This window comes from Corvus hawaiiensis, chromosome 8, assembly GCF_020740725.1.
Source record: "Corvus hawaiiensis isolate bCorHaw1 chromosome 8, bCorHaw1.pri.cur, whole genome shotgun sequence".
In the NCBI taxonomy this organism is placed as follows: Eukaryota; Metazoa; Chordata; class Aves; order Passeriformes; family Corvidae; genus Corvus; species Corvus hawaiiensis.
The window spans coordinates 20,733,621-20,746,419 of record NC_063220.1 but is presented as its reverse complement, the minus strand read 5'-3'; positions in this window follow the sequence as shown (position 1 = coordinate 20,746,419).

Sequence of the window (12,799 nt, the reverse complement as noted above, 5' to 3'; positions counted from 1 at the left end):
AAGCTCAAGACATCAAAATGGAACTGTAGCTGTGTTGCCTAACAGCTGGACCTGGAATGAATTAATGCAATATCATAATTCAGTAAAGGAGCTCTGCTCATGTCACAGAATCAGAGAGCAGCATATGAGTGTTTTATCAGCCTAGCAGTGACCTGAGAATATATTTTCCTAAGTGTGTAAAGTATGTAGTATATATTGCTCTTCTATTCATTGCCCTCTGCATTAAGACATTATTTCTGTGGCATCATACTCAGATTTAACCAAAGGAGCCAAAGATGTAAAAACATACAGCTAATTGAAAATGTTAATAGAAAAAATCCAAGAAAATGGCTACTACTTTGACCATTTCCTTTGACTTTTATAATCTGCCCTATCTAAATGGATCAATGCACAAGGTCAGATGAATGACAGTCTCCTCAGCTAAACATTAGGAAAGCTGCACATGGTGAATGAAATACACTCAAACTCAAATTGAATGCCTCAAATCCTGGAACTGGATAGCCTCATCCTTCTTATCACAGCCAGTAGCAGTGATGGTGAAGTGGTGCAGGCTGTGATGTATTGAGAACCTTACCTGTAATATATAGTACTCATAGACATTGCTGTATAGAGATTTTTTAGCAGAAAAAAAGTGAAAAGCCAAGTTATGTGAAAACTTGCTTGCTTGTTTCAGGTTTGTTGAAGTTTTGCTCCTTAAGAAGGCAACCTGCTTCAGAGAGATTTATGATTCCATCTCTCCTGAGACCCATCAGTGCATTGGATGAGTGTCCAAATAGTGTCTTGTGCCCCCGTGACAGAGAAAATTGTGGAATCAGCAGGAAATTACCCACTGTTTTGTACTTGGTCCAGTCAAACATAGATCATAGTCAGATCTCCACAGAAGAAGAGGTATTTCAAGAATATTTCCTTTTGCTTTGAGGAAGCCCAGAGCACTCAACGTGCTGGAGTAGAGGCCTTAGGATTGATTGCTGCTTTACAGTTTGCCCACGTTTTTTCTCTAGACTTTAGGTGGCTGTGTGGGATGGTAGTGTTATAGGGCTGGGCTGCACTGCATTATTAGCAGCATGGCAAGTAAACCCAGCAGATAGGAAATCTCATCTTTTCCCCCTTTCATACGCACAGATAAAAATTACATCTGCCAAGAAATTAAAAAGGAGCATGGCAGGAAGAAAAAGACCATGACCAAGACAACTTGAAGACTCCTGCTCCCCAGCGTTTGGCCTAGGCTAATGTATTCTTTTGTCCCGTATTTTCCTCAGAATGCTGCTGGCATCTTGACCAACTTCAGATCCTTCTAGCCTAACCCTGGAGAAAGGGCCAGTACTCAAATATCAACCCAAAAGTAAGCCTGAATCCTATGTATCTTGTCAGCTATGACATTCATATCACAGCAGATATTTCTGTGTGCAGTTCTCTGTTCTTGTACGTATACCTTACATACAATTTGTAGGTATTTATAGATGAAACGTACAATCTGCAAAGTAAAAATACAGAACTCTATAGGTTAATATCAGGGATACCATTTTTCTTGCCCTTCCCTTGAGTTTTATCAACTGCTGTTTGAAGCTAATAGTCCAGTAGCCCTGCTGCCTGTTTGAGAACTGCCAGGAAGCTGGTGCTTTTATTATGATCTTTCCAGATATGGTATTCTTCATTTTTATTGTGTTATAAATCCTCGTTCATAATGTGTCCGCCTAATTTGTCTTCTCTTGCTTCTAGGTGTAGGCACTATCTCTTCATTTTTCTTACAGTTGGTTATGAATGCATTATCAAACTCAAGGGATGCTTTGTTCTCCTCCATTCTGTGCCCCTTTCAAAGTCTCCCCCGCAACTTGGGCAGTTTATTTACTTCTCAGCCCCCATTAATCATTGCCATATGTGCCTCACTTTGCAGAGATACTCTGGGCCACTCATGGCTGTTGAACAAACGTAGAAGATACACGAGTTGCTGTTGCTGCTCATACTCTACAGAGAGAACAGACCACACACAGTCACAGCCTCCAAAGACTGAGAAATCAAAGGCACACATTAATTTAATATGGACCAGCTTTATACAGCCAGAGAGAGAGGTGGGGAAACACTGACTTCTGTTTTTGCACAGAAACTGATTACATGGTGATTATTTTAAAGGGAGATCAGGTCAGATTTCTGTTGATAATACATCCCTAGGAATTTATGTTAATATGTATCCAGCTTGAGGTTAAGCTTAGGAGTTTAATTGAAGCTCACAAGACAGAGATTTGGTCTATTGTTCATTAAATAAAATATGCTTCATATAGATGACATAAATCTATTTGCACGTTCCAGGACGTGTAGTTGCTTTGAGCTGTTCAGCTGGTTCCAACATCCAAGTTGCTTAATTCCATGGTTCCTCAAAGGTATGCAATGTGTCTGACTGCTGCAGAAAAGATGGAGCAACAACAATAAAACACAGACAAGCATGCTGATGTAGCTATAAAGGAAATATTTTTTCACACAGCACTAATGAATAGTAATTAGGGAGTAGAGCCTTCTGTTGATGAATGTCAGTGAGACTAAGGACCTAGCAAGATTTGAAGTGACACTGGATCTTTATAGGCTCTACTATGATTGCTCTGCCTAAGCACAATAAAGAAAAATAACCCAGAACTTACGAAAAGTTCTTGATTTCATGATGAAACCTGAAGACTGCAACAGTTGAAGTTGTCAGCTGAAGATGTCAGCTAGTAAAGACACTAAAATCTAAAATTTCTGCTAGACCTTTCCATGGTGCCAGTGGTGGTTTGCCTAATATCTGAGTCCTGATGTCTCAGTACTATTTATCCTGTTAACACATCCCAGTTACTTTTTATTTTTTATACGCTTATATTCCTGTCTAAGGGTTCCTGAAAGCTAAAGCAATGAATTATGTAGAAGTTCTAGAATTAACATGACCTGTTGTGTAGCACGTCACCAATGCATGTTTTGCTAAATAATGATATGTTCTTTCTCTTTCCTAATAGTAGTAACTCAGATTGGTGTATGTGTACTTACTACACATTGCTGTGTTTTAGGAATATACACAACTTTATAAACATTTAGAAATTATAGGAAAAGAAATTTGAAGAAGTGGGCAGCATAAAATGAATAAAAAACCCAATAAAATCTTCCCTATTTCAGCACATGCTTTTCATGTCCCATTATGGCCCCAGAGGAATGCAATTCAGTGTTGTCATACACTTACTTTTGGAGAGATTTCTCTCAGTGTCCTCTCAATCTATTCAAGTTCTGAGGGTGAAGGAAACTCAGCTGCCAGTACCATCTGTATAAACTCATCAGGGCCTTGTTCAGCATGTAACTCCTGTAATGTGTTTCCCCAGAGCTGTTGCTGGCTTGATGCTAGAGGTTTGGAATATCTTTTGGTTCCCTTTCCTTTCCGGCTTTGCATCTGAGACTTGAGATATCTGTCAGCACAAACAGCTTAGCCTCCAGACCTGCTTCTCTGGCTCAAAGGTATGACAAAACTTTTCAGAGCATAATCATTAAGTGTGTTGCTAGCATCAGATTTCAACGTTAATAAATATTGCTCCATCAAAAATGCTGGCATCAATGGCAGGAGTTGTACCTTGAGGTTAAAGGTTGGTCTCAGCAGTAGCCATCAGATCACTATTCCTTTTGCCAAGGTGATGCTTTTGCACTGCAATTTCTTCTATGAACTTTTGAAGGTTTATCTCATAAAACCCAATGTAGCACGATTTCTGTCATTAACAGTAGCTCTTTTAAAACATCTTTCTCTAGGCCATTACCATCAAATCTAGTAATTTGTTTATACGAAAAGTTTATTCAAATTAACATCTGACATTTTCTGCAAACCATACAGAATTTCTCTTTCTGCTCTACTGCAGTAGTCTTTATTGCACTGTTGTCCTGCCACAGACTGTATTTGCATGGGACGCAGAGGGATACATGTGTTTACATGGGATACAGAGGCATAGGATGACTCTTCTGATGTACCCAGCTCATGATGGGATGTGTGTCTCTATTATTTTGAAATTAGGAAGCTATTAATAGTCTTGCTCTACTATACACAGTAATTTTCCATAGTCACCAAGTACCTTTTACAGACTCAAGTTCCAATGAAGTAACAGAGAAATGGATTAAATTTTCCAAACCACATTTGTTACAATCTATTTATCATGACAACTAACATTTAGGCAAATTAAATGCTCACTGGAAGGCAGAGCAATTTCTTTAATCTGTGCAGCTTCAAGCATCACCAGAAGATGATGCTACAAAGTATAGTGATTTTTACATAATGCATTGTGTGGCATGGGAACAAGAATATACATATGTACGTACATACATACATGGGTTTTCAGACAAGAATGTACCTGGCAGGATTATATATGTACATACCTTGGACTGTGATTTTGCCTGACTATCAAAATTGCTAGTGAATGTGTCCTTAAATCAATCACAGTGAAGTTCTTGTTGGAAGAAAAATACAGAGTACACTTTGTGTATGCAGTGTGATAAAATGGCATGTGGCAATGTCCTTAAAATGGTTGCTACAGCCAATAAAGCTGGAAAGGTCTTGATGCAATATCCAGATTTATTTATTAAGTCAATATCAAAATTTATTTATTAAGTCAAGATCCAAGTTTATTTATTAAGTCAAGCTGTAGGACTAATAGTTTTAAGGCTTGTTACATTTGCACATATTCCCTTAGTTAATATGCAGAGGAGGAAAATCTGTCCCCAAGCTTCTGGGTAATAATGGCAGTCAGACTGAGTTGGCACAGGAGATTTATCATTGCCATCCAGTATCTAAGTCAGTACTCACAGGTTTTGCCCTGTAGGTCCCCACTGTTGATACCCTCTCATCGCTCTGTAGTGTGTGTGATAAATGATACTCAGTCTCTTTTCCTTTGTCCACCCCATCAGGGTCAGTCAAACAAGGTACCAGCTAAATAAGGAAGATGCTTATTTCTTAGAAATGGTCTCTAACCAGTAAAAGCACTAAGACAGCATTCTAAATCCCCAGTAGTCACAACCTGTGTTACTCTTTAACACAATGAAATTTTACATTCATAATGCTTAAGTGGAAGCTCTTATCTCCCTACTTCAGCTGCACCATGTTACCTGTTTTAAATGTTTATTGATTTGTTATAGATATGGTTTCTATTGATAAACATTCTCAGACAAAGGCTTGTGTACAGATAGGTTTCCTAAAATACTGTGCAATCCCAGAGGAAAGCACTACTTTCACACTTAATAGAAGTGCTGCAATGGCAAAATAAAACTGTGACTGTTTTAACAGCTTGGAGATAATGAAGGGAGTTTTCAGGGTAATTCATGGGTATGAAAGGACAGATTTCTTAATTTGTGTTAAGAAAAATGATTACATCTTGCAGTCAATGTCCTGTGATGGGAACATGTGGTGCACAGGACTTCTGTCCCAGATTCACAGCTTGGTGTTAGACTGTGACAGTCATTTAATTTTCAGAGTCTCAAAAATAATTGAGCTTTGCTTTGTATTTGAAACTGTGTTGAAAGCTACAGAGGAAACTTGACTTCTAGTCTGGCCATTAAGGGTATCCCAAATTAAACAGCAGTATTTCTGTATATCTATAAGGTATATGTCATAGAGGCATGATTTGTTGATATTTTGTGTTTTCCCAGAATGGAGTGGTTTATTCAGCAGACAAGTAACAGCAAAAGCTGTGTAACTCAGGGTATGTCTTTCAGTAGTTCTCTGTAATTTATATGTTTATTTCAAAACAAATGCTACAAAATTACTTGTTGTTATCTAACATTCCAGAACTTTAGGGATTCTGTATATACAGCTTACTTCTCCCTCATCAGTTTTAAGCCTCAGACTGAGGCAAATGTAGACTATGTAGCAAAATACAAATGTGAGGACTCAAGGGTTTTGGTTGACTAGTTGTAATAACTTTTAAAACAATACTGTCCTCAGTTTTCCTTTTTGGCCCTTTACTAAAATTAGACATCCTGTCAAAGGGGCAGCACAGCAGGATTTGTACTCTGTCCTAGGACTTTTAATACTGGTCTCTTGCTTAAGCTACTTGGTAGATTGGTTATTGGGGAGCAAGTCCACGTCTAAAGTTTGTGCACAGCACTTAATTTACTGCAGTGGGATGGTGGCTACTCAGGAGACTAGGAAATCATGATTTTCAGAGTGTGGATTACATTGATAGTTTGGGTATTTGAAAGAGACGGGATGAGTCAACAAAGCATTACTTAGAAGACTAGAAAATCCTGATTTTCAGAGTGTGGATTATATTGGTAGTTTGAGTATTTCAAAAAGACAGGGGATGAGTCAACAAGGCATTACACTTGAATTTGCCATATAGGATACTGAGGCCTAGAACTAAACTGGGTGCTGAAAGCAGGCTACCCATGACAGGCTGGGACTCAGCAGGAGCTCATATATTCCCAGCTGCAAGTAGATTTGTCAAAGGACAAATACCTGGGACCTACTACTTTACTCTGTCCTGGCATTATACAGGTTTTGCGTTAAATGCCCACCCACTAGGATAAGAGACTGCACTGGTGGGAAATGGAGATTTTGGGAGCTTGTGAGTAGAGAAGAACTCTGCAGCTTTAAACAGGTCATCTAGGGGATGTTTTGAGTTGGGTTATTGAGTGAAGACTTACAGATTATTTTAGCTTAAATTTTAAGGCTGAGAGGGGGATTATATATCATATTACTTAATTTTTTTGACAAAAAGAAATGTGAAAAAACCATCTGTGCAATGGCTGCACTGGGCATATTAGTTCAGTAATAGTTCTGAAATGCCCTCCGAGCCTTTAATGGAAATTGAGATTACGATGATGATGACTGTTATTTCAAAATCTGTGTGTTAAGTTTACCACTATTTCTATGATTCTTTATGCAAGATAGGTCTGAACTTAGATCTAAGATTCTCTACAAGAATAAATCTTCTTGATGCAGGAGAGATGAAGGAATCTCTAAATTTTTTTAAAATAAATCTTTGCTTTGTTTCTGGTTTTATTTCTGTTTGTTTCTGTTTAATGTTGCTGTGCTCAGATCCTTCAAATTGCAAATGTTTTAGGCTTGCTGTGGGTAGATAAAGATTCCCTTGCGGCTGACAGAAATAAAGACAGAAAGCAAATTAAATCCCAGCAGAGAATAAGTGCTTGCTCCTCTCCCAAATTGCTTTCAAGACTTCAGTCTTACAGTGAAAATACTGAGAAATAAACTTAACTGCCAGTGGTGCTGAGTAAGAATCCACAGGTCAGAGATTTCATGATGGGCCTTCGTCTAAAGTATTACAAGCTTAGGTTCTCTTGCTTTATGTTCCTTATGTCCCCATAGCTTCTTGTTCCCTATTTCCAAATAATTTTAGATTCAGCACATCTCTGGGTTGTCTCTTTATCTATCTTTTGGGTAAAAACAGGCAGAAAGCAATGCAAAGAAGACATTTCAGAACTTTTCCAGACCTGCTCAGTTCAATTTTCTTTATAAATTAAAAATTAGGCTAAGGAAGATGTATTGTTATTTCATCCAAAGCAATCAGCTTTAAGTTGCTCTACATGAAGGAAAAAAAATCTATCATTACCTGTACTTTTGCTCTCCCCATTGTCTATGTAAACTGTTAAATCTGTCTCTAACCCTACACTGTTTCAGCAATTTCACTTTTAAAATCTGTCCCCAACAACACAGCTCACTCTCTCCTGCAGGTTTGTTGGTTTTTTGTTTTGGTTTTTTTTTGTAGGTTTTTTTGTTTGTTTGTTTGTTTGTTCTTTTTTTTTTTTAAATTTCTTCACTCTCCCTTTCCAGGGTGGATGGAACAAGAATGGGCAGAAGACCCCACTCAATTATTCTATGAATGGAAGGGAAGAAAATGTCCTGAGCCACAGATTATTTCTGCTCTTTTAAGGTAGAAATAATAGCGAATCTTGAAAAGTGGAATTATATAAAAGGCATCCAATCTGAATGTACTTTTACAGCTAGTCATGGACATCGCATACTCTTAGTGATTGCTTAGCATTTTCCTCACTATTTACTTTTGAGACCTGGCACACTTCATGCATCTTGCTGGGCTGTGTTTCCCTTTCCAGCTAGGTAAAGGTATTTTTCTACCTCTAGAGATAGAAGGGAAAAGTCTCCCTACTGCTGAAGCTTCTTGTTCCCTATGTCAGATCTGATCCCTTTTTTGGGATGGGATGTCCCTAAGAGTTCTTATTAGAGATGAGAACTTATCAGTGAAAGTAAACGTATGTTGAGAATTGTTCAAACCAAAGCCTGAAATGCACTTGGACTCTGTCCATACCCTTTTAATGTTGTTGTTGTTATTTGCTCATAAACATTCAAGTCTGATGTCAGTACTATTAATCACAACAAGAAGTTGAAGTAGCATTATAATGCATTTATGGAAAGTATTTCAGGTTCATAAATTATTTCTATTTTTATGGAAAATCTTACTCTAAGTATTATCTGTATCTTACTAGGGAACACCATAATACCTGTTGAAATTATGAGCTGTGTTTAGTTAGCAAAGATGGCTGTATGTTTTCTGTGTGAACCTGTGTATATGTGCACATATATATTAACGGATGTGAATTAACCTGCATAGCCTGCCAAAGAAGAATCGGTTATTGAAATCATTTAGTGATTAATTAGGCCAGGCAGAAACATATGCCCACACACCCCGTCACAACTGCACAGCAAGACATTCCCTTTGAGGAAGCATGGATGTCTTGCACATATGGTCTGCAGTAGACTTAGACAAATCAAAACTTCCTTGACTTTCTGTGTAAGGGACAGAGAACGTATCTGTGGACACTGGTATGTGTGTGGCAGCTGCTATTTGAATTGAAAGGGCTGGAAATACAGGCAATGCACAGAGTGGACAAGTGTTTTGTACAAGGCTGCATGTAGTACTGGCAAAGCTGGAAATTCAGCCAGGTCCCTGAATGATTACATCTATATATCCTCCTTTATACTACCCTGTCTACCAGACAGAGAGAAGGAATAGGCTGTGGTGGAAGGCAGAGAAAGAAAAGTCAAACTTTATCTCTGCTCAGAAAAAAACTGTCTTCATTTGCAGAATCTGTTTGTTCTCTTTACATAGTTCCCAGCAAGAGAAGTGTTAAACCAGCATTCAGAGTCCTCATTCCTCCTGGGATTTGGAACATAACAGCAGATGCCAAGGTTACCTTTGTCCTGTCTCCAGTGAGGCTCTAGTGCAGGCACAAACAGAATGCTGCTCTCTTCACTTTCTACTATCAATACCAACAATAATCATAGTTTCTTACAATGATCCCATTTAAATTATAAAGAATAAAGGTTGTGGGACTGTCTAGCTTAAAAGTAACTCAGAGTCTTTTGAGGACAAATGAAGACTGCTCACTGAGTTAAAATCTTTTTTTCCAAAGGATTTCCAGAAGACAGTGCTGTCCTGACCCCTTTCATACCAGCTGGGAGTCTGCAGCATTTACCACCAAGGTTGAAAACCATGACACAAAATCTCTGAGCTGTTCAAGATCACCTCATAGCTGAACCTTTCCACACTGTAGTTTCTCTGCTTCCCTTGTTTGTCTGTGCCAAGTTGCTATAAATCACCATAATACTGGTTTAATAATTTGCAATCATTCTGATGCAAAAACAAGGCAGTGCTGCCTAGTGGGTAGATGATGAAATTAGGACTAAGAAAGCCTGAGATCTCTAATGTGCCACTGATTTGTGGGGTGGCCATGGTCAGATTGTCAGTCTCTGCCTCAGTTTTCTCCCTTTGCAAATTGAAGGCAATTTATTCACTTTGCATTTGCCCACCAGATATGAATGGTGGTCTGTGATGTAAATAAGGTGAATTCTGGTTTTTAATTTTTTTTTCTCTATTTTTGGCCCTCATCCTTGACAGCTTTGTACTTTGTGCCATCATTTCCGCTCTACACTTTTCATGCAAGACTAAAATGGGCGAGGACCCTTTCCTTGATGGTAGCCCATGTGCAGTAGTCAAGATACAATGTTGATGGAAAAAGCAGGGAGGTGAAGTTCCAGGCCATTCATTCTGACAGATGACAGCAGAAACAAATGTGTCTCACTTTTGCCCTACTATTTACTCAAGCAGAAAACAAAACAATAGAGATGGGAAAAGATCTGAAAGCGCTGTCACAGAACAAGTGCACCATGCCAATAATTTGAAGGATTAAGGACCCCAAGCTGTAGGTCCTGACACAATAGCTAGGGCCATCCTGTTCACTGGGTTCATGGATTAGAGGGATGTTTCATATGATTCTGGTTTTCTTTTCAACTCCGGTTGAACAAACATAGCCTGTGTGCTTGCAAATCCCTTGTTAGCAATGCAAAAGGTCAATACAATTTCCCTTTCACTACACTCTATGATTTTGCCTTTGGAAAATGTTGCAGTTGGTCTGTCTGGATGCCTTCACAGAATCAGCATGACTTTGTGTCTGGTTTAAATAGTGTGATGAAGAATGGTGGGAAGCCCAGAGGAGGGGCCTGAAGTCAGTATACCTGCATTGAGTTGGAGGCACTGGGAGACTGACCTAAGACACACTTGATTTTCTTGTTTAAGCTGCTGTCTTACAAAGTAGGGTAGTTCAACCTTGAAATGCAGTTTTGTTCAGGCTATGGGCATGGAAATGGCAGGATTTGGGATCAGTGATGTCACAGATTTTATTTTAAAGACTTTTCTGTTTTACAAATAAAAAGATGGTGTTGGTTTAGTTCTGTGGAAAGTTTATCTAGGTTTGAGTCAAGAAGGGATTTTTCTTCTTCTTGCATCACTGCCAGCAGGCTGTTAAGAAGCTGTCCCATCCTGTTCCTATGTCACCTCAGGCAAAGGATCGCCATTCGAGCACTAAATATGTGCCTGCTTTAACATAATCTAGTGGCACAATTTAGGAATTCCATGGTCGATGACATAAATTCTCATCTCCAGGAAAGATGACTGCAGAAGTCCCACAAACTTCAGTAAGTGAGGAGTATTTGTGCCCATGTACTTATTACTTATGAGTATTTGTCATTAAGAATCTAAAAAGTTACATGGTTTGTGGGAACACAGAAAAATTTTAAGAGAGGTATCACAGCTCCTGGGACCAGCATGTGGACTCAAATACTCCCTGTCTAATGAAGGATCACTTCTCTTTTAATCTCACAGCTCAAAATTTCCATGGGAAGGGATGGGGGTGGGGAGCAAACGTGCAGTGCAGCCAAAGTCTTCCTGCTAAGAAGGATTCTGATACATGTTTGAGTGCTTTTTGTCTGTGTTGCCCTATAATCCATTTATCTCAGTTTTCTCATACCAGTTATTTAGCCATTACATTTATCTTGTTTCAGTGAGGGTACTTACATTAGCATTAAAATTCCGATGCACCTGGGTAATGTCTCAGGGTTGTAAGTGTGATGCAGTCTTTGTATGTGCACACAGGACAAACCCCTTAAAGAGAGGGAGACCTGTCAATTGATGTTACTGTGAAGGCTGTTAGTTGCTTTTATGGGTCTCTACCTGAAGTATCAGCACTGTTAGTTTCCTCCTGGTACTTGTCCCTGAGAGACACTGTTCAAGAGAAAAATAGAGTTCATTCTTTGCTCTCTGGGGCAGTTTGCTGAGGATGCAGTAGCAGTGGGGAATATTCATTCATTCACCCTGAGATGTCTCTGCATTGGATTCAAAGCAGTAACTTTGTGATGAAAGATTTGCTCCCTCTGGTAACATAGCTCTTTGCAAGAAGGGCTGAGTTCACTTCCTAATGAAACCATTGGCCCTGCTACACACTTTGAGCTCTCGTGTTCGCGTGTCATCTTAAACTGCTGTTATTAGTTTGGCTACTAGTAAGATAACAGTCCATTACATGCCTTTTTTAGTACAGCCTGGACACAAGCAGGAAGGCAGACTTCCTGCTTTTGAGAGGAGCAGGAAGATGGGGCATTTCAGGAGACAAACGTTTGATATTTACAAAATGTATAGCAGATGGGCAGCTGTCACCTGCTGACAGCAGTGAGGTACAAATCCCTCTCCTGTTTCAGAGGAAATGCTGGTTTCTCACAGATAGCCCAAGTAAGATCTGAAGGGTTTTTATCTGTATCAGCTACATGCGGCAGGCTTGAGGTTTGAGCATATTTTGAAAAATATCTGCTCTTATTTAGATGAATTTTCAGAAAAGCTCAATGGCTTTTGAAAATCAGGTCATGTATGTAAGTGTGCTTTCACTTAAAATCATCATTTCTCCATTGTTTGACTTGCAATTGCCTGCTGCTGTGGGTGGAACTAGTGTGGTGGCCATGCCAGTGCTGAGGTTATTGCAGACCTGACTCCTCTCCTGCCAACAGAAAATACCTACATTTGTGCATTCCTTGTGATCTTGTCAACTCATTTTTACTGTTCCACCGTGTCCATAAGCAACTGTATGATCTAAGGATAGTGGGAGTGGTATTTCAACAGTGCAGATAAAAAACGTGGTCCAGAACTTCTTGCACTGAGAAGCACTAATGCAGTAGAAGGGCAAAACCAGGTTTACTTTGTGCTGCTGGTGGATCTCCATGATGGATGAACTTGTCCTGCTAAGTAGCTAGCTGCCTTCCCCACGTAAAAACCTGGAACAGAATAGCTCTTCTAGATTGGTGGATTGACATTCCTGGGTTCAGAGATGAACCAGCAAGTCCCCAATCTAATTAAAGGTATTTGAACTGGTTTTTAGAAGTACTGTTTCTGGAGCAGAGACAGGCAAACAATGCTTGCAGACCCTGAACAGTTCAGGAGAGAACAAGGTTACAATGTTTAACTGTCTGTCTACCTACATTGCTCCTGGCTTCTGCCTCTTTTGCATG